General features: G+C 32.9%; 1 protein-coding gene across 4 annotated transcripts in view; it reads left to right on the top strand.

Moving 5' to 3' along the window:
- The window catches only part of LOC135142419 (uncharacterized), a 101,471-nt gene that overhangs the window by 71,953 nt on the left and 5,954 nt on the right, over window positions 1-23,564 (top strand). The window lies entirely within an intron of this gene.

Below are 23,564 nucleotides of genomic sequence, written 5' to 3'. Positions count from 1 at the left end.
ATTCCACTCCTCAAATTAGTTCGAAATTGTTTTGTTAACGAGTTGAAGTACCAAAATTATTGTTTTTTTTTTAAATTTTGCGCTTTTACTGAGGTATATGGTATTTGCCTCATAACTGTGAGATTTATTCTTTGCCTCTCTTCATTGTCACAGTCTCTGCTGTCTGTGTCTTTTTTTTCCTCCTTGTCGGTTGTGTATATATCTATCTCTTCCCCTTCTCTGCCTCTTTCTCACTTCTTCTCACATTCCCCTACCCATCTCTAACCGTTTTTTCCTCTCCACTCTTTCTTTTTCTTATTTCTCGTTATATTCTCATTCCTTCTTTCTCCTCCGCCTCCTCCTCCAGTCTCTCTTCTCCTTCGTTCTCTTTCCCCTCGTTTTCTTCCCCGCCCCTTCGTTCTCTTTCCTCCTCTTTGTTCTCTCTATTCTTTCCCGGTTTTCTATCTTCTTCCGTTCTCTCTCCTCTTACTCCGTTCTCTCTACTCCTATCTGTGTTCTCGTCTTCTTCTCTGTCTCACCATTCTTAATTCAGAATTCTTTACATTATTTTGCCTTACTTGTCTAAGGAAGAATGTCACTGGTAGACGTGTTCAATATACATTTATGATAATGTTGATAACACGCAAGACCAAAATACATGTATTCTCGACACGTTTCAGCAGCTACGCTGCGTCATCTTGGCCTGTGATATTTGATAAGAATATACTTATTTTATGTTTTATTTTCACTTGCTTTTCACAAATCAATTGGATTGAAGATCGGCAGCACAAAATTTGTATGCGTTTCTGGAGGAAAATTCTTTCAATTTTAGTTTTCTGCTCTTTCAAGATGTGAGTATTATTATTATTCTGAAGTAACAACATACACACACGTTTTAGTTGCCATTAAGTTTGATATTATTAGTTTTTCTCAAGCTGATATCAAAAACTTAAGTGATTATCAGGATTGACACTCTGTTCACTCAGCTGTTCATTATCGTCGCATTTTATTATTAAATTAGTCTGATTTAGACTAAACAATCGTACTGATAAGTTACTTATTTCTATATCTACTTAAATACGCGATGTTCTTCCGGTTCGTACTCATGGTAACGACATTTATCAGTCACTTTTTGGGACCAAAATTTCAATTATAATTACTTTTCGTGTGCTGCATCAGCAATTTTTCTAGTGTTAACAATTCATGTGACACATAATAAACGACAGACTTGCCGATGACTAATCATTAAAATCGATAAGCGGGTAGCAACGTTGTCGGATATATCACCACCCAACTAGATCGTGCAACTCACATGGACATCATATTTTCATGTAACCTACGCGAATATAGAGCATTACGTGACGAGGTTCATTGATTTTCATTATTATTACTTAATTAGGTTTACCGAAATGAGTAAAAGCGACCCGCAGATGACAAAGTCTACATCTATAAAATTTCGTCAGGGAAATATGTTTCTGGAAACTGTTATATCAAAGCTGGAGGAATTTATGCGAAATAACAGGATATAATAATTATATAATGAAATAGTTTTTTTTTTTTTTAATAAGTAGTCCACTCGACTGATCAATATCAATTTATTTGACAAACAAGATAACAAACACAATCCTTTTGCAAATTAGCAGATATTTTTTACATGAATACCTAGTCGACTAATCAATCTCATCGTATTTGGCAAACAAGATAAGGAACAAAATTCTAATCTATGAAATAGGATCGTGTCAAGATCTTCTTGACACGAAACTATTTTCGTGAAGATGATCTTAAGCTTTGGCAAACGAAAATTGTTTTCTTAGTAACTATGAACAAAAGACCTCATGTCAAGAACTACCTCCTCTCCTATTTTACAGTAATTTTACGCCATTGTTTTAAATTTTTATTGCCTTTTCATCGGCGTCGTGAAACAGGTCGGTATTCAGAAAAATTTATATTCGTTAGAGATAGAGAGTAATAAGCGTTAAATATATTACATTAATGAATGGACACACGGTATTTCAAATAACTAACTTTCATCGGCGATTCTTCAAATTTAAAATTCCAATATTTTCAACTAAATAAATCGAAAATTCACTTTTATTGCTTGGCGTCGGGACTTCTACTTTCAACCGAGCGTAGCGACTCGCATTATCCATTACAGTAATACTATTGTGTGATAATTTTGCGTTAAACTTTCTGTAAATCATTTTTCAAACACGTCAGCGGTTTCAATACCGTGAGAATCGTATTTTCTTGTATTTAATCGTTTTTTGACGTTGCATGCACCTTTGAAGTCAGATGTTCTTATTCTCTTATTTTTTTGTAAATCAACAGTTTCATTTTTTCTATTTTTATTTTATACTTTATAATAAAGTCAAATGTTGTGAATAATACTCATTGTAGAAATATTTTTTTTTACTGTCAGAAGCCATGGCACAATCTTTTGTCTTGAAGTTGTCAGTATCAATTTTCAATTCATTGTCTATACTACTATTATAAAACATTTCAAGATCCAACTGTTCACTCATTTTGACTGACGGGTACTGCGGTAAGAAACGACCATCAACATACCATAAAAGTATTTAAACTTTAATAGCACCAGCTAATTATATACTATACACTAAAGAAACGTTCCAATGCACCATTTAATTTATCAATAAATAATTTATGCCCAAGGCTGGAAAAGTGATGAAAACGGGTCAATTCAGTACCGTTTGACAGTTCTTGTAATATAATTTAGGTTATTTTACCACGACGTTCCCTTTAAACTTGGTCCCTAAGCTATAAATAGGTACACATATACAGAAACGCTGACAACCCATGTATTATTTAAGTCCGCTTTACGTCACTGCAGTTTTTAATTACCCTAACCCAACTTTTTACCAACAGCCCATTAATATTCAACATTTCCAGTCGCGTCCCGCAAAAATAGCTCCATCAATATCACCTAAATTATAAAATTCCTTCATTTTTAAACCCCAAATCGATCATGTTCCTCCCCACGTAACCTCAACTCCTTACGTCAAATGCCCCCACCCTAAGGCCGCGTTCACACGATAGCGCTGAAGCGCAAATGAGCATCCTGTCGTGTAAGCGCTCCATTATCGAATCGTTCGATCCCCTTTTTTCGCTATCGGTGGCGCTCTATAAAGCGTGATGCTCACATACAGCAACGACTTTTTTGTCTTCTTTTATTAAGTATAGACATAATTGAAGAACGGACGCGCAACTAATCTCAAGTGGACATGATGGGGTCAATGGTCTCAGGAGTTTTTCGGCATGGATATGAATTGGGAGATTGTTATTTAATAGAGCGCGTTTAATTCGCATTATTGGAGGATGTTGAGTTGAAGAGAAGCACGTTGACGTTGTGACGGCGCGGGGGTTCGACTGAGTGGTGAGGAGGCACACATTAGCAAAGTGGAGCAACTAAAATTGTTGCTGGTGGAGATAAGTTCGAGCTTTGTGGCGCAGTTAAAAGGTGTTGAAATTTTACAACAAGGATGAAAACTAATGTTAATTACAGAATCAATATTAAAAGGTAACTCCGGTGAATCCCAAACAAGTAGTTGTTTGTTTCACTGAACTTAAACTTAGTTAGCGAAATTCCGCATAAGTAAACAGGCCCTTGGGTGTAGTAGCGGTTCTCTAAAATAATAATTTGATTAAAACATACAACAGATAATTGCCAGTTTCTAAGAATTCTAGTAATTTGAACCTTGAGGATTCACTACAAGATAATTCCAATGATTCATTCTTGTTCTTGTAATTCTGTTGAATTTCAAATTATTCCGCTTGTTTCTTATGAATAGAGAGCGGAAAATATGCAGCAAAATTTCGAGAAATATGATCATATGATATGCACCAAATTTATGCAAATATGCAGTAACTTTCTTAATATATGCAGAGATATGCAGTTGCATATGCTCCAAAAATAAAAAAAAGCTTAATAAGCGAACTAAATTTATTTATAAAATTCAAAAACAGGTTTCCCGAGCATACGTTTTATTACAAAAAATACATAAATCACATTGCAAACTGTTTAATTATATCTCACTAACACATAAATCACGTTTTTAAAGATAATATTCTTATACTAAAAAATAAATATAAACAGATCAAATTAAAAAATAGTAGTAATCCACTATTTAATTACTATTTTGGTAACAATTTATTTTTAGATATTTTTCGAAATATTCTAACAAAAAGTTTTTCCGGTGATTCTAAAGTAAATGTATTTGTAAATAGAAAAACTGGGTACTACGTCCACAGATGTAAAAATACTTACCGGTTTAGGGCAGGCGCGAGAAAACACATTTCGTTCTTGTAGAATAAGTTCAGGAAAAGGTTTAATCCATAAAATTTGAGTTATCTTCGACATATTGATACACCTGTATCCCTTTAAATGCTTTCAATACAAACTCACGATGAAAAATAATAGTATAACGTCCCTTCGATCACCACTAAACGTACCATTAATACACTTAACTAACGAACAAAAATATTGGGAATGAACGGTATTTTCAGAAGTAATTAAGGCGCGAATTTACCTGGAAGGATGGCTTAACACCCAGTGGTGTCTCCAAACTACCATAAAACCCAAGCCTTTTCTAGTTACTTGAAGCTCAGGACAATATTTGAAATATGATTAATAAAATTTGGTTTTTCTAGATAGATGCCCATAGAATGACAATTTTTTTTTTTCAAATTAGCACAAAAATTGATAAAAATGCAAAATATGCACCCGTTCCGTGAAATATGCAGCAGAAGGCAAATATATGCAAATATGCAATTTTTTTATAGCTGTATTCATTTTTAATTAGCATGATTCGCTCACATATTAAATATCAAGACTTATATGCAAAAAACAACGAATATGCAAATTTCATAAAATCCGCTGTCTACTTATGAATTTCACTTGGTGTAAAATATTTCCCGAAATTCCGGAGCATTCAGTAGTAAAGAGGTAATTAATTCCAGTATAGGTGATTCCAAAAACTTAGAGAATTTAAAATATAATCATTTCGTTTCAAAAATAATTCCGTTCAAAATACTAAATTTATACAAGCGGCACTATTAAAAGATCCAATTTGAAATATACATATATATGTCTCGTCTGTGTTGATTTTTATTGGATAGATAATTTCGAAACTGTACTTGTGGTTTATGAATCCGTCTTGAGTTTTTACACATGGATTAGTTTTTTTCTTACACTGGGACTGGTATTATCGATATTTTTAACTTAGAGGGGTTAACATAAAGAAAATAAAATTTCGCAAAATCAAATTTTATCATTTCTGAACAAGCTGGATTTGTTAGACTCTGCTTCAGGGGCAAGGGAAGTTCTGTCTGAATAATTTAGGCCTAGTTCAATTTAAAAATTCACATTTTTTTGTCGTAAGGTCGTTGAAACAGCCTATATATTTTGCAACTTCTGTTACTTCTTTAATTTTTTTTGTTTGTGAGATCTGGATGACTTGCTATACGAAAACGTCATCAAATAGGTACCCGATGTTCGACTATCCTTGTATTCGTGTTATGAAGTTGAACTTTACTTGATTAGATTCACCTTAACAATTTTGATATCCCTGTAACTGGAATATATCTTTTGAAAAAATATTCAAGTGTCGAGCAATCACCAATCTGGTTGTAGTTGTTATTTTATTATTCCCGCAACACCAAAAATTTCAACACACTGTCGACAAGTCTGACTAAACTAATGGTTGTCCCACTATGCCCTAAATAAGAAGATAAATATTTGGAATAGCTTTGCAAAGACTTTCCAAATACCTCAATTAGCATCTGAATCCGAGTTTTTTTTCTTATTTTCTTAAAGACAACCAACATGTCGTGCGAGTCAGGCTCATTTTTAAGTTTTTATCAGACGATTGGTTACTTTCACGTTTTCCCGACAATTCAAGACCCTAGAGTCCGAAAAATTAGGTCTCCTGTTTCCGTCCGTCTGTCTGTCTGCCGTCTGCCCGAATTTTGTTAAGACAGTAATCTCCGAAACTACTGGACCGATTGTTGCAAAATTTTATATGTATATTGTGAATATCGTGTAGATGGTAAAACGCTAACCACACCAATGATAATGTAACATCATTTCCAAAATTTGCCGCAGTAAATGTAGCTTAAATTTTATAAAATAACATACCTGTGCACTGTTTATGAATCCGTGTTGAGTTTTTTACCCTAAATAATCAGATTTTTGGAAAAAATCATGTATAGCAACATTTTACAAATTAATTTTGAAATAGCTCTTGCAAACGTTTTAAGGTAATCAGAAACATGGTAAATCGGCAATCAAAATTTATTCGGTTATGCTTTCTCCCTTAAAAATGATGACGTTTCTTACAATTTTGTCGAAAAAAATGTATTTAAATTTTTGAAACAACATACTCCTTCCCTTGTGATTAACGAATCCTTGTTGAGTTTTTACCCTTGATATCCAAATTTGTGTAAGAAAAATCAAATTGAGGAGACTATCGCAAATTTTTTTCCGATACATCCGATCTAAAATCTGCAAAACATTTTGATTCTATTCTTGTGCTTTATCGATGCGTTGATATTTTTTTAACATTATAGATAGAAGTTGTCACACAAGAACGCAAAATCAAATTTTATTTTGAATTTTTTTTTTTTAATTATACAAACTGCTGTATTTCAGTTATTGACTATTCTTAAAAAAATGGTAGTAATTTTAAAATTGGAGCCGAAAATAACGTCTGGGGGTCGACTACAAATAAAAGTATTTAATTAATTTCGAGAGTGGTTGAAAAATTATCAAAAATGTCATAGAAGGAAATATTAAAAAAATTAGATTTTTGAAAGGTTGACAAAAAAATTTAGAAATAATTTTGAGATGTAGATCTCAACGTGCTAATTTGAAAAATATAAAGATTTTATTGGTCCATAGCAAAATTTTCGAAATATTTGGTTTGAAAATCACAATTTTAATCTCAAAGTTGACATAATTCAATTGGCGATTCTGCAAAAATGGTAGACATTTTTAGCTAACTTTTAAAGGAAAAAAATGAACATAAATTTCACGACGCGACGTAGGTATTGAAAAATTGAACTTTTGACAAAATGCCCCAAACATTCGAAGTGTGTTTTTGTCCCCGATCAAAATTTTCTAAATATTCGGTTTGAACGTCAATTTGTTTTAAAAATTCTAAAATTTCACACATTTCATTTGGCGATTCTGGAAGAGTGGTCGAATTTTTCGAAGAAATGAAGCGTAACATAACTTCTAGTGGTTGAATTTGTCTTTAGCTAACTCTCGAAAGTGGTCGACAAATGATTAAAAATTTCTCAATAAGATATACGTAATTAGATATTGCACTTTTAAACTCATTAATTCGCACGCAATGTTTTTTAACTGTCATTCGTGGAAGATTCATGTTGTTATAAAATTTGACTCTTGAACCTGGACGAATCCTTGAGGCTTTTACAGTACGATATTGGTTATGTTCGTTATGGAACTTACCTATCACAAGTCAAAGAGGAAAAGTTAGTTATGTAATGACGCTAAATGGCATGCAGATAATGAATATTTCCACGAAACATGAGGCAGAAATTATTCTATATATCATGGAAATCCTGTAATTATTTGTAAATGTAAGGTCTCAACAATGTCAATGTCGTTGTGTCCCCACCCAACAGCTTAGTTGTATATGTAGTTTTTAAAATAATTAAATACGATGACTGCAGATAGATGTTTCCTGGAGGAATTGGATACCTACCACATGCTCTTACAGCTCCGTACAAACTCGAAATTAAACAAAACCAAGAAGTTGTAGCTAAACCTGGAAACAAACAAAAATTTAACATTGAAATTAAATATTTTTGCTAGTAGTCGACTAAAAAAGCATATTGCTATAAATCTAGCATTGACGTGACGCCTAATTGTGGGAATTGCACTCACCAGACTTTAAGTTATGACACGATCTGGTCTCAAAGAAGAATTACGAAATTGCGATCACTCTTAAATGCATCACGTCGTGGAAGTTGCCTGCAGTCCCCCTTCTAACTCCGTCCCTGCCATGAACGCAAACGAAGACGATCGGATTGCCAGGTGAGAGGTTCTCGACCGGTAAATTATTGCGAAGTGGTGATGGTGAGGATTGTTCGCACGGAAGCGAAGAAGTGAATCTTGATTTTGGAGTGATTAGGAATTAGGAATGTCGACTCGGAACCTGAGATTTGTTGGAATGGTAGCAGATTTTCGGGTTTGGCGGCTATAATGACTGTCGTAAATTTTTGGAAATTGATCTGCTTAATGACATCGATTGAATTTTTTTTTCTCGATTATCTGGAACATGCAGATCGATTGAGAGGCGTTTAATTTAATGGTGATGAAGATAACACGATTTGCTACTTATCAAACTAGTGTGGATGTTGAAACTATTAACGAATTAACGACAATAATTTTTAAATTTCTGAAGGTGTAGAGTGAGTTGTGATAATTTTAACAGAGTGCCAAATGTTTGTTTTGTTAACAACATATAGTCAGCTACAAAGTGCGGTCAAGTAAAGTTGAAATTGGTTTTTGTTTTTAATGGCGAGGTAAGCGCGTAGTACTAGTTTACTCGACGGTGTAAGTTCTAGAACTTTACTGGTATGGAATTTTTCTATCTAGAAGTAGATGTAGCGTTTGAAATTTGCAACTTCAAAATTTGTCGTGTACCAGGAGGAAAATATTACAATAAACTAGAATCTTTGTACAAAAAAAGCAAAATGCAGGTTTACCTGTGTTACTGTTAAGCTAAACGTGTGCTGAATGCTTCACCATATTTACCTAACCCTACAGCAAAAGAGAAAAACACGTAACTGTAAACAACTTATCTGCAAGGTTGATATCTAAAATAAATATTGTATTAGTTGGAACAATAAAGAGAACTAAAAACTGTTATCTCGATGTCATAAAAAAGGCACTTTTCAAAATTATTAAGTCCATGGATCTACAGGGAAGTAAATGGTTGCAAAATCTTGTTTGCGGATCTCTTAAAAGTTAAATTCTTCTTGCCAGAACGTTGATAGTAAGTTCGATGTTCAACGTTTGTCGTATTTAAAGTGGTTGTAGAAGAAAAGTGGAAGATTTAAGTTGATTACTACAAGAATCTACCATTTTAGACGTGTTTTAAGTTTCTTGTTGTCGAAATAAGTCAACACATACTCAGAAAAAAGGCAAAATGTAGCCCCGCCCACCCGCCCTATCTCAATTGTGATGATTTTTTTTATTCGTCGTGAGCCAAGAGGACTGCAAAATCCTTATTTCTCTACGAGAAATTAAAAACATGTTTTTGAGTATCGTGTTGTTCAAAGAATACTATGTATATTAAGAAAAGAACAAAGCCAAAGATTAAGCTCCACCCATACCTGCCCTGTTCTAAATGGTAATGAAGGTTTCATTCGTTAGCAAACCTAGGGGCGGAGCCTAATTGCAAAATCCGTATTTTACCATTTTGAACGTGTTTTAAATTTGAAAGAATTAAAAAGAAAAACATCGCAATTGAGATGGGGTGGGTGGGCGTTGTTTTATTTTCCCTTTTTTTTTTTTTAATATACATAGTATTTGAACAACATGGTACTCATTTTTAATTTCTTGTAAAGAAATAAGTATTTTGCAGTTAAGCGCCGTCCCATTGGTTCACGCCGAATAAAAAAAAAATCACAATTGAGATGGGGCGGGTGGGCGGGCTTACATTTTGCCTCTTTGTCTTAAGATGTGTAGACTTCTTTTCACAACATGAAACTTAAAACATGTCTAAAATGGAAAATTTGTATAAGGAAATATCGGTTTTGCAATAGGCTCCGCCACATAATTGCAAAATCATGGTTTCCTTGCAACAACCATTTCAACCATGTTTTAAGTTTCCTATTATGAAAATATGACTATCCCAACTATGATGATTTTTTTTTATTCATCGTAGGGGTGGATTTTAATTGTAAAAGCCTTATTTTTCTACGAGAAATTACCATGTGCAATATGTTCTTAAGTGATCGTGTTATACAAAGAAAACTAAATGTATTAATTAAAATAGAAAACCAAAAGACAAGCCCCACCCATCCGTCTCGATCTCAACCGTGATGAATTTTTCATTCGTTGTCAGATCGAGGGGAGGAGGTTAATTGCGAAATCCTGATTTCTCTACAAGAAATAAAAAACTTTTTTGAGTATCGTCTTGTTCAAAGAATACTATGTATATTAAGAAAAAAACAAGCCAAAAATTTTGTTATAATATATACAGAGTGATGAGCAAGTAGTACTTCAGTTGGTACCAATGAATTTTGGTCGTAATTGGTAGAAGTGTCACTCCACTTTGGTCTCTTGTTATCAAAACTGACATGGTTGACAGTGATATTTAATTTACGTCAAAACTTGCTGTTAATTATTATTGAAAAATGTTCTAACTAAACTTTCTTGAGTGCTTAAAAGTTACATAGCGCTAAGCATTTACAATAGCAGAGCAAGAACACTTTCTCAGAATGATTTGATTATATTACGAACTCAAACACATTGGTTCACACGCTTAGACAGGCTGTATTTTCAAGAGAAATGGAAACATGACCACGTTACTCCATTAATTCAGAAATATAAAAAAGAAAATTTTTAAAGTTGCATTTTACTAAGATTTTTCAACATAACCTCACTTTTTGCAATCGCACACATCATTATTCAAACGTTTTTTATAAATAATTAGGCGTTTAAAAGGTAATGACACTGTACCATAATAATTTACCATCAGATTTCCATTTGAAAAATAACGGCAGCAATACCACAAAGTCGAAAATGTGTGGTAATGGATAATACACCATACTATTCGGGGCAGTTGGGCAAACCACCCACATTTTCTATCTGAAAAAGTCAAATGCAAGAGTAGTTGGGTAATCACAGTGTTGAATCTGATCAAAATTTTTCGAAAATACAACTTTTTAAAATATTTTCTCTCGAAATAGATTATTAGAACATCATAATAAACCCCCGGATTGTGAGAACCTAGAGGTTTATATAGAAACAAAAAAGATCACTTCTGTGATCAGCTTTCAGAAGGCAGTCAAAGATTCCGTTCGTAAAAGACAAAATTTAATCGGAAATTTCTCTTAGTTAAGGAGTTTTGCATATGTAGATGTTATTGTAGACCATCCAGAGCACATAGGGAGTGCACCTAGTGGATCCTTGGAGGAAATCGATATGGATTGTAAAGAAAATACAGACCTCGTGTGGAATGAATCGACGATTAAAAAAAAACAATGTAGACCCGGCAAGTAGTGTACACAGAAACGGAAACCGGATGGGTTTGAGAACATTATAATACTGATAAAAAGGGTCAACTCCTGGAAAAACAAGAGTCCTGAGAAGGATCAGAAGGGTTGTGCGAGAATCCATTAACCATCAAGAGGAGAGTTTTAGTATTCCAGTGTGTACCAAGAGTATTTAAACTAAGAACAAAGCTTGCCTCCGCACTTTGCATATGGAAACTTATTCCGGCCCCGATTAATTGCTGTATAATTGTCACAAATATTCTACCCTTTCGGGTCACCTGTCTAAGGTGTAATATCATTTAAACTGTTACATAATTGAAATAACCGACTTTTTCATAACACAAAGTAGGTAAAGATAATTTATTCAAATTGCTTCTAAATCAATTAAAAAAAACCTTCAAAATGAACTCATCTAAAAAATTACTCTACTCAGGAAGACATGGAAGATTCTTGTTTATGATAATTAACTGTAACTGACACAATTTTAATAACTGTCAATTATAATATTTATTAGGAAGCCAATTACCTGCACACAAGTGGTTTTTATCATGTGTTGTATCCGTGCAGTTTTTCCTACGTTGACTTAACCGTACTTGCAAAAACACGCAAATTCGAGTGTGCGTTCTTCTGAAAAAACCGAAAAATTAATGTTTATAGGTATAACCTCAAAATCCAAAACCGACATTCGCTGACAGTAGTTCATAACGATTATAAATTATGACTCGACTTTCTTGTTTTTTAATAAACGTGATAGTTGGAGCGAAGCTAGCTAAACTAATTTGATGTAAATAGAAGATTCTATCAGTTAATAATCGACAAATTACTGAATAGTGCATAATATCTACTTCTTGATCTTGAAATTACCACTTGCTACTTTAATCACCATAACATAATGACCCCCAATATGCATATTAATCATGCTACTGTAACATTATTTTTCCAAAACCCCACTTACAGGAAGATTGCGTAGATTTTCAACATCCTGTTAAGTAATTGCAAGCACATTAAACCCGCTTCTTACGAGGTATCTTCACTCATACGCACGCTATTACCATGGTTATTAACCAATGAAACTGTCTTCCTGAAACTTTTCTTGTGTGTTTTGAATACATCACCTTCATACTTTATTTAGTCTTCATTCGACTTGGTAATTTCCAACGATCGACCTAATGGAACCTGATCGGTATCAAATTATAACCTAACTTAACATGCAACGTCTGGAAGTGGCGCCCCCTATGATTTATCTAATGATGGAGGTTTCACATGCCGGTTATTCATCTACCTCTTAAGTCAAGGCAACGCACATTGTTGAAAGAAGTCAAGGCTATGTCAGGAGGATAAATTTCAGGAAGAGCGATGAATTATGATGTAACTTTTCGCACGCAAGTGGTCGTATGTGTAGGATAAGAGAACAAGAGGTTAATAGTTACCATACGCAACCGTGGTTGTGGTGATGAATTAAATTTTTGAAAATGATCTTACACTAATGATGGATTGATGTCAGAGTGTGTAATTAGTTCAACGCGGGCTTAGTGTACTCTTCTGTTGCGTGACTGTCACACTTTACATTTTGTAAAACATGTAAGAGGAGAATAGGTACGAAAAATTAGTCTTGCGGCACTTAAAAAAAATATGATTATTATTATTATTAATTTTATTAGAAACGGGAACCTACTTTTCTACATTCTGGAAGGTAAGAGTATCATACGTATTTTGAAATTTTCAAAATTACTGTGCTTATGTAGAAACACAAGTGTGGAAAATTGTCGTAACAATAGACACAAATAGTTTTACGCATGTTCGTAGACAACTATGGAATATTAAATATGTTCCATTATCATTTTATGCTCAATAAAGATTGACCTTTGTATTGTACTTTACAGCCTCTTATTAATATTCCGTGCTGGTTTCTGATCTAAAATATTAGTCCACAGTGCGTGTAAATACACTACAATCTTAATTAATGAAAACATCGTTTGGCACACATTTTTAAAATTGAATAATTCAGAAGTATTTGATTTGGTCTAATTCATTGCTAGAGTTATTATAGACCCATTAGTTAGTAAACTTTGAATAAAATATACATTGCTCTATTTTCAGGCAAGTGGCGCTCTGCTTAGATTTGTGTAATCTAATCTCCTTATTTTCCGCTAAATCATTTTCAATATACGTTATACAAAAGGAAATGGTTTTAGGAGGCGCGACGTCATAAATCCAAATAATAACATTACACGCTTTAAGCCACATGAAAATGCAAATTATAAGCAGCAGTAAAAATTATTTATGCTTCCGGAATCAAAAAATTTATATATCCTCCCGTCTCCCCAGCACTCGTTAACATTTACGTGTTCTTTTTTCAAATACAGAAAAACGTATCCTTATTAATTAAACCCATGTCGTATAATGCCATTTAAAAATCCCCAAACATCAACCTTCAATTCGCCAAACCTAACGACAAGCTAATTGTGGAGTTGCTCACAAGCAAGCCATTAGCAGTTAATTTCCAAATAAAAAAAGACAAAGGTCAAAATCTGATTAAAATCAAACCGTTGCATCTAGTTACGCCACATTATAGTGTCAAATGTCACTAAAGACATTCAGGTCATAGAATAAAACCCGGATCTGGTATTGCAGGAAACTGCACAGCCGACATACGTATTGTAAAAAAATGCAATTATTGTCCTGGAGGCGGTGCTAATTTGACGTTATTGTCTCTGTAATTTATTCCGCATCCGCTAACCTTCACACGATATCATCGTTACATCCATTTTATCATTTTTTATTGCAGATGCGTTTTCTTCACAAGGGATCGGGTTTTGACATATGCTATTTGAGACCTGTTTATTAATGCTGATAAGCGGTGAACGCTTTATGGCAGATTTATGCAAAACGAGTTCTGATATCGTAATCAGAAAATTTTGCCCTCGCCGATTAACTCTTTTGGCGCTGGTTTTATTACAAAATTCCAAATAATGACTGATTTATGGTTATTAATCACAGAAAGATACACATGAAAGGAATTAAGAAAACGTGTCTGAGTGATTTAAGCTAGGAGAAGCAGAAGAGAATGAGAGAGAGAAAAACAAACTTTCTGGCACGACTTTAAAATGAGAAAAGTCGGGAGAATTATTAATGTGTATAGGTTTATAATTGACGTGATTAGATGCTTAAAATTCAGAGCAAGATTAACGAGTGATTTATATAGAGATATTGTGGTTGATAAATTAAAAAACCGACACCTGTTGCGTGGTGTTGGCAGAATTAAAGCAGTTGGTACGGGTGTTGAGGTTTCTGTATTCCATTCAAGCTTGCATGCTGGAAGGAATTAGTGTAATTGTGGTTTAATTCAAAAACCGTCAAATAAATTTACAAAATTGTAGTGCGACAGGCGAGTTATAAGTATTTGAAAAGGTTAAAAACGATAATAAAAAGTACTAATTATAATACAATAATAAAATAGCAATGTTAAGGAAGTAAAATCAAACCGGTAAAGTGAATGTAAAAAAATAAAAGAATATGTCTGATGGAGGTTGAAAGTAGAATGATATTAGATCAGAAAGAAAAAAATCTGGAAAATTACAGCTATGACTTGTCCATGTGAGAGAAAAAGTTATTATGGGAACATTTTAGTTACGAATTCACACATGGCGCATCCAATTTTTTGCAGTAATAATTTTTATGTTTTGTTTAAATTAACATAATTAGAAATATACAGTTCCAACACTAAATTAAAGATTATTCTCCTATTTTCTAAGGAAGTGTTGTTGATATTTCCAACACAAAGTTTGCCTTTTTAGAGTAGTGTTGGTAAATTATTTCAAAAGAAAGCCGCAAATAAAACCCCTTCAAACAAAAGTGCCTCAAATTATGATGTTTGCTTTCAGTGAAGAGTGTCTGACATAGTTTTATAAACAGTCTACTTTATTTCCTGGTAATTTCAATAAATTAAGGTACAGTTAAGAACTACTAAAATGTCGTGTTAAATAACCTACACAAAACCAACAAGTTGTAAATAAGTAGTTCCTAATTAATGTTAAGGAGGATTTGAAAGAAAATGCTTGACATTTTGTTGATGTTGACTTCTTGTGTTACTAAAACGGTTTAGGAGCTAGGTATTTTTAACATTATAAGCTGACGTTAGCGAGACTTCTTTGTTAAAAAAATGCCGTAGAAAGGTAAAAAAATGTTTTTTAATAAGATTCAGGAGTACAGGCTGTTCTGTTTAAAAGCACACACCAATTTTTTTTTTATAGAACATCCTGTATATTTTGAAAATTGTTTTAGATTCTTTAGAAGAAAAGGAAAAATGATACCAAATTAAAGGTTTTTTATTCCATTTTGACAATTTAAACTGACTTTATTAACTCCATAGTAACCTTCATAAGGAGTTCATGATTCACTAGTGAAATCAAAGCGTTTGAATTCACTAGTAGAATCAAAGCGTTCAGTGAATTAAAAAATTTCAATTAAGAACAGATTTTTATTTCTTCTCCAAAAATATTAACATTGAATTAGTCTTTGTCATTGTAGTGTGAAATATAAAAGTTACAATTATTCAAATTATTAAAATTTATATCAAATTTCCGATGAATGGGCAAAATAATGTCTTCGTGTCTGGAATTTGGACTACAAGTACGCTATCCCTGTCTTCAACATCATCAACTGACATGGCCACCAATTCACCCATTCTACATCCTCCAAAAACTCCCACGACAAAAATTACTTTTTGCAGTAAATATTCATCATCAGAAGCATTATCTAAAAACCTTTCCATTTCTTCGAGCGTGAACACTTTGGATTTCTTTGGTCTGTGCCCTACAGACTGTTGTTTTAGGAAAGCTGACACTTGATGAAATCTATAATAATGAATATTTTAAACCTTATATTAATCATTGCGATGTCACAAACCTGCTTATATCAATATTTTCCTTCACAGATAACATCTTCTTCAGTTGGGAATAATACGACCATAGTGATGAAGATTTAGCATTTTTTGACCGTTCCGAAATATAAGCCAAAATTATTCTTTCATCTACTCCTTTTGCATGCTTTCGTTTCCTCCACTCACAAAAATTGAATTGAATGCTTGGATTTTGCTGGCACCACCTTATTGATAGCTTCCAAAGCTTCGTCTAGGACTGCTGAGGGTACAAACACTTCGTTTTCGTCTTTATCTTCCAAAATTCCAGACATTTTTGTCTAGGAAAACACAAATGCCGCCAGTGTCACAAATTTAGAAAAATGTAAACAACTGGTTGTTAAGCTGGTTGTCACGAAAATTAGTTTCGTAGTTTACACGATTTCTCGATTCGAATTTTTATTTATTGAAATTTTATTAATAAAATTCGTCAAAATGGAATAAAAACATATATACACCGCGTGAATCAAACATATTTATTCACTCGAAGAAATGATCTCACTCGCACTGCGTGCTCGTGATATCAACATCTTCTCGTGAATAAACGTATGTTTGATTCACTTGGTGTATAATATTTAATATCTGGTTGACCGAGCTTCACTCGGCTCGTTTGGTGGTATTAGATCAGATTAGGACAGATAAATATGCGTATAGTATGCATTTTGAAGTAGACGCGCTAATTAAAAATACACATTAAAAAAGAAATTCCATAAGCAGTCTTTGTTTTAAACAGTGATAAGTGACATGTAGAGATTAAAGAACAGAAAACTGGAATTATTGTTTGACATTTATTACAATCTCATTTGTTACCCAAGTTTTCTCTCTGTCGTTCTTTTTTTTTTCCTAGTTCTCTCTCTCGACTCTAGAAAAAGGTCACAACTACATTCTTACTGCCAGAAGAGTTTCGCCTCTGGTGTGGTTATCATACTGAGTTACCGTGCTCTTTTGCGTTATTCCTAATTTCTCAATCTCAACCCTGCTCCCGAAGATGCCACTTACGAAAGTGTGCGAAACGTTGAGCCCAAAAACTCAAATAACACGGTCCCATCCCGGAAAACGATCACACATTGACTCCGACCGCGAAACCTCTGAAATGAATGCTTGACAAAATAATCTCAATTCAACGCACTTTCGTGTGCCTTTTATCCGCTCACTCTTTAGTTTTCGGTAAATTTTCTCACCTCAGAAGATGAATTTTAACGTCCTCTATACAGTGGAGTATGTTTCGGTACGTACAATTGAAGATAAAAAGGTACGTCAAACGTACTGTCAGACTGTCCCCCAAACTTCTCTTATAAAACAATCTCGTGTTCGTGTAGTGTCATCTGAAGTTGCCTAGCAACAAATATAATTCACTGCCTGAAAATTGCTGAAAATGCATGAAGCTGTAATTTTCAGAAGTTAAAACTATGATCAATCGATTTTTTGACCCAAAAAACACCTAACCTGTAAATTTCATCGAAATCGTTAGAGCCGTTTTCGAGAAACCCATTATATATATATATAAATATATATATACAAACTTTGCTCGTTTAATAGTATTAGATAGATTAACAGTTATTTGTATTTTCATGTTAAATAGAGTGATCATAGTTAAGATTCACCATTTTTAAAGATGGAATTTGGGAATTTTGTGTAAACTGTAAAATATTTAACAGGGTTTGAACGTATTTATCAGGGGCGGTTCACTAGTTCAGAAGTTGAAGAGGCAAGGGACAACATGCTCGAAAATCGAAATGTCAAAAAAATTATATTGTGCTTGCGTTTTTAGTAACATGGAATTTTTGTCGCAAAAATGAAATTTTAGAAACTTTAAACACATCAAAAATGCCTAATTTTTCAGTGCCAGAAATTCTAATTCGTATTTGATTAATTTTAATATCAAGAATTTCGGAAAAAAATTGTCTTAATTTCTGTTTATCATTCATTTCACTTCGTTTATAACGTCTCAACGGTAGAATATCAAGTTTTCCATAAACTTTAGTATTAATATATTGTTATAGATTTTTTTCTATTCTTTCAGATTTTCTCAATATCCTTGAAGATTCCCGCATATTTCCTCAGAATTTTTCAAGATCGCTTTTGATCCCTTCAGATCTCTGCAGACTGTTCCAGATTCTTCTAGTTTTTTCTACATTTTTCTAGATTCTCTCAAATTCTTTCCGATTCTGCCAGGTTTCGTTTAGAATGCCTGAGATTTTTTCAGATTCTTTCCTTTTTTTAAGATTCTCCCTTTCGGATTCTTTTTTACTTCCCGAGCGTAAGCAAAGGAAGTATTGTAATCGAGTCCGTCGGCCGACTCTCTACTTTTACGTTTTCTCGATCTTTCATGACCCCTAGAAGACGAAGAAATAGGTCTCCCATTTCCGTCTGTCTGTCCGTCTGTCCGTCTGTCCGTCTGTCCGTCTGTCCGTCCGTCTGTCCGTCTGTCCGTCTGTCCGTCTGTTGTCACGGATTTTTATTAGACAGATAATCTCCGAAAGTACTCGACCGATTGTTGTGAAATTTTGTACTTATATTAAGAATATCATGTAGATGGTAAAACGCTAACCAAAATTTGTCGAATCATCCCCACCACTAAAGCGATGACGTCACTTCAAAATTGTACATAGTAAATGGGTTTTCAATTGTATAAAATAACATAGTCCTACACATGTAGTTTACAACTCTGAATCGACTTTTCACCCGAAACGTCCAGATTTTTGGAAAAAAAATCAAAATTATAAAACAACATTTTGAAATTTAATTTTTAATCTGCTAACCAGAATGCTTTGAAATGTTGCAGATGTTTTAAGGCTATAAAGAGCATCATAAATCTTTATTCAAAAAATATTTGCTTATCCCCTCCAAAAACTTGATGACGTCAGCTCAAAAGTTTGTGGAATAAATCATATCTAAAATGTACAAGATATGATGAGTCTGTACTTGTGAACTATCACTCCATTAATATTTTTTGGATTTGCATATACAGGGTGACTCAAAAAAATTAATGAATGCGTAAATATATTTTATTGATTTAATCAGGAACTACAAAACCGAATGCTCTGAAATCTTGCAGATGTTTTAAGGTCATAAAGAGCATAATAAATGTTTAGTCAAAATATATTTGCTTATCCCCTCCAAAAACTTGATGACGTCAGCTCGAAAGTTTGCCGAATAAATCATATCTAAAATGTACAAAATATGATGAGCCTGTACTTGTCATTTATCACTCCATTCATATTTTTTGGATTTGCATATACAGAGTGACTCAAAAAAATTAATGAATGCGTAAATTTATTTTATTGATTTAATCAGGAACTACAAAACCGAATGCTTTGAAATCTTGCAGATGTTTTAAGGTTATAAAGAGCATAATAAATTTTTAGTCAAAATATATTTGGTTATCTTCTACAAAAAACTGATGACGTCAGCTCAAAAGTTTTCCGAATAAATCGTATCTAAAATGTACAAAATATGATGAGTCTGTACTTGTGATTTATCATTCCATTCATATTTTTGGATTTGCATATGCAGGGTGACTCAAAAAAATTAATGAAGGCGTGAATTTATTTTATCGATTTAATCAGGAATTACAAAACCGAATGCTTTGAAATCTTGGGAATATTTTAAAGTTATTATAAGCATGGTAAACTTTTGTTCAAAATGTATTTGTTCATCCCTCCTAAGAAAATTGATGACGTCACCCTTAAATTTTGCTGAATAAATCCTATCTAAAATGCAAAAAATATGATGAGTTTGTACTTGTGATTTATCATTCCATTCATATTTTTTAGATTTTCTTAAGAGGTGGTTCAAAAAAATTAATGAAGTCAATTTATTTTATTGATTAAATTAAAGGCAACACTTATTATTAGTATTACACCCCAACCAACCCAATTTGGTAGACACAAAATTTGTTAAAGGAAAAACTCGGTTGAAACATTAGAGTAGCACGCTTATTTATATCGACTTTAACATTACAGACCTGCATTTGTTTTATGCGTTCACTTGATTCCGCGAATGTGAAATAGACATGTTTATAATCAACCAATTGTGAATTTCACCGTCAAGAATTAAAATAAAACCCAATGTTTTATATAATAAGCGGAAGTCGAAGCAATAAAACCGACGGTCGTTTTGTTTACAGTTTCTGTGTTTGGCTCTCACGTATGCTGTTACGCCTGTCATCTTAAATTAACAATGTTTATACATACACGATTTTCAGTTGCCTCTGATACGTAGGTATACGTGAGTAAATTGTTTCGTTATTTTATTGATTATTACAAATCAATATTCAAACGACCCAATTCATTTTCCCGAAAATTTGAGAATATAATAATTTTATTCTTAGTATTACACTACATCTATCCCAACTGATATACGTGTCCTTGCAAAAATGTTGATGACGTCATCGCAATTTTTTTTTAAATTCCCACTACAAAAATGTAATGAGAAAAAAAACACAATAGGCATGCAGTCGTCAAGTTTCCGACAGCGAGGGAAGTACTGTCTAAACTCTTTAGACCAATTTTTATTCTTTTGGATTATTCCGGATGCTTTCGGTTTGTTTCACATTCTTTCAAATTTTTTAATTCTATTCAGGTCGTTTTAAAACCGTGCAGCTCCAGATACTTTCAGATCCCTGCAGACTTTTCCAATTTCTTCCAGATTTTTCTAAATTCTTCGGGATTTTCACAGATTCCCACAGGTTTTCTCAGATTCCTTCAAATACTTTCCGAATCTCTCAGATTCGTTCATTTTCTTTCTGATTCTCTCTTTCAGATTTTCATTATCAAATTTTTTAGGATTCGATCAAAGACCGTCAGGAATCCTCAAGATACTTTCAAATTTTTCAATTCTATTCAGATCCTTTCAGATGCCTGCAGATTCTTCCATATTCTTCCAGATTTCTTCAGTTTTTTTTAGAGTCTATTTGATTGTTCTAAGTTCTTCTAAATTCTTCAAAATTCTCTCAGATTCTCACAAGTTTCCTCAGATTCCTTCAAATTTTTTCAGTTTATTTACGAAACTCTCAAATTCTGTTAGACTCCCTCAGACTTCCTAGAATTCTCTGGATTTTAATAATAATAATAGTTGCTTTCAAATTTTTCCACATCGATTCAGAGTCCTGCAGAATCATTCAGAGTTTTCTAGATTTTTCGAGATTCTTCGAGATTCCCTCAGATTTCTCCAGGGAATATGAGAAAATCTCGAAGAATCTACCAAAATCTAAAAGAATCTAGAAAAATCTGGAAGAGTCTGCACAAATCTAAAAGGATTTGTAAGTATCTGAACAGAATTAAAAAATTTTAACTAATCTTGAGGATTTCTGATGGGTGCATTTGAAAGAATCTGAAAAGTTCCAAGGAATCTGAAAAAGTTCGAAAGAATCCGAAAAATGCGAAAAAGAGAATCAGAAAAATGCAAAGAATTCAAAAAGCAGAGTCGTAAAGAAAATGAAAGAATTTAAAGAAAAACTTAAATTCTCTCAGATTCTTCTAGATTCTTCTGAATTCTTCGAAATAGCTATTATCCATCTACCAAGATAACAATACCAATCATTTTTCACGTTTATTTTTAAAATATTAGAAAAACATTTTGTTGTCCAGAAATAATAAAAACAATTACACGGCGTATAATTAAATTTGCAAACTGTTAGCTTTCTCACCTCTTTCAAATGAGAAATCTTGCATTTTAGCAAGTTTTATATTGATACCAAATTTATTTCAACATTATTTCAGCAAGGACAAGTATGTTAATTCCGACACATGCACTTTAATACTAATAATAAAATTCTGTAGCGTTCTTGAGATTTGATTTAAAAGAATAGGGTGATTTAATCAATAAAAAATATAGATAATAACAGTCACAGTTTGAGAAAAAAAAAGAAGTCCCAGTCAGCGCTACGAACGCGAGATCTTCGTTGATCTTATTAGACTGTCGCTTATAGTAGTGTAAAAGGTGATCATACTATTTGAATTTTTTTGCGAAAATTTGAAGATCTAGGGGGAAAACTCAAATCGGATTCGTAGACCACAAGTATAGGAGTTTATTACCGCATAACATTTAGATAATTTTAATATAGAATCTTTCGAGGTAACGTTATCAAATTCTTGTTATCGTATTGAATTTACATGTTTGTAGTTACTTTCAGGAACAGAACACTTCTTAATTCAAAATGTTGATATCAAGTGCAAGTTATGTAAATTAGTATTTTTTCTAGAATGCGATTTTTTAAAATCTTAACATTATAAAGGAAGGAATTGCTTCGACAATGACATTTCACGCTATAGAACGTCGTTACCCTGTTTGATATTCTCATTTATAATAACTAAATTGTACATCACAGTAACAATAGTCGTGTTAAGTTTTTTTAACGCCCTCACTTTTTTAAATGTTTCAAACTGCTGCTCATTATTTTGTACATCAAGAATGCTTTGTTTATTGATTGCCGTTGTGAACAGACCTACCTACGTATCTCCAGCATCAGTAAGTTTTGTCCGTTTCCATTTAGCATATGCGTCAGTTCTTGAAGCTATTGTAAATAATTTTATTATTTCCGCTTGGAACTAATGACTTTTCTTTACTTATATCACTAAAAAATTACTTTTACTTTCCGCTAACATCGATATAATTTCTTCTCCTGATGTCAATTTCTTTATTCTTGGTCATAAATTTCTCATGAACGTTACCATTTGAAAACTCGTGAACAAACTTTACTCAACCAAGAAAATATTTCCGTTTTTAGGGTTATGATTTATGCTAATGTGTTTTTGGCTGTATCTTAAGGTATTTAGTATTGCGTTTTTCGGACGAAACAATAAAAATATTACCAAAAAGATTTCTTCGTGGTGACTTATTTCTCTTATAATTTGCTGCTGCAATGATTTCTGTTCAAAAACGTGTTTGTTTTTTTACTATATTTAACCGTCTTGTAAGAGCGCATTTTTTAGTGATAAAGTAAACTGTAATGTTGATTTTCTAGATTTTCTGTTTTAATTTAGCTGCAATCTTCAAACTCTAAACCTCTATACTCATACGGTTTGTTGCAAAAAATGAAATTTACAGAAGGAACTTTTTGTAACTTTGAGTAAATTACATAACACTAATTTAATGACTACAAAACATTTAAACTAATAAATCTTTATGGAGCAGAATTGTGTCTAAATAACTTTAAACCAGCTTTTTTTAAACTTTTAGTTCTGGTAATTTATCATCAGTGTTTAATTTAGTTTAATGCACTTGGCTGATTGGTAACAATAAATCTCATTTCTTCGAATATCCTGATCAACTTACATCATTTTTGCTTTCTGGTTTGAATTGTCCCATTAACATGGCCCCATGAATCAGTTCTTGGCAAAATTGCTTCTATTTGTAACTTTCATGTGTCGTAATTCTTACCGGTCGAATTTTCAATCAG

This window comes from Zophobas morio, unplaced genomic scaffold, assembly GCF_036711695.1.
Source record: "Zophobas morio isolate AGI-343-1 ecotype UQ-CSIRO unplaced genomic scaffold, CSIRO_AGI_Zmor_V1 ptg000046l, whole genome shotgun sequence".
Classification (NCBI taxonomy): Eukaryota; Metazoa; Arthropoda; class Insecta; order Coleoptera; family Tenebrionidae; genus Zophobas; species Zophobas morio.
The sequence above is the reverse complement of the archived record's forward strand: the minus strand, read 5'-3'. Positions and strand labels throughout refer to the sequence as shown.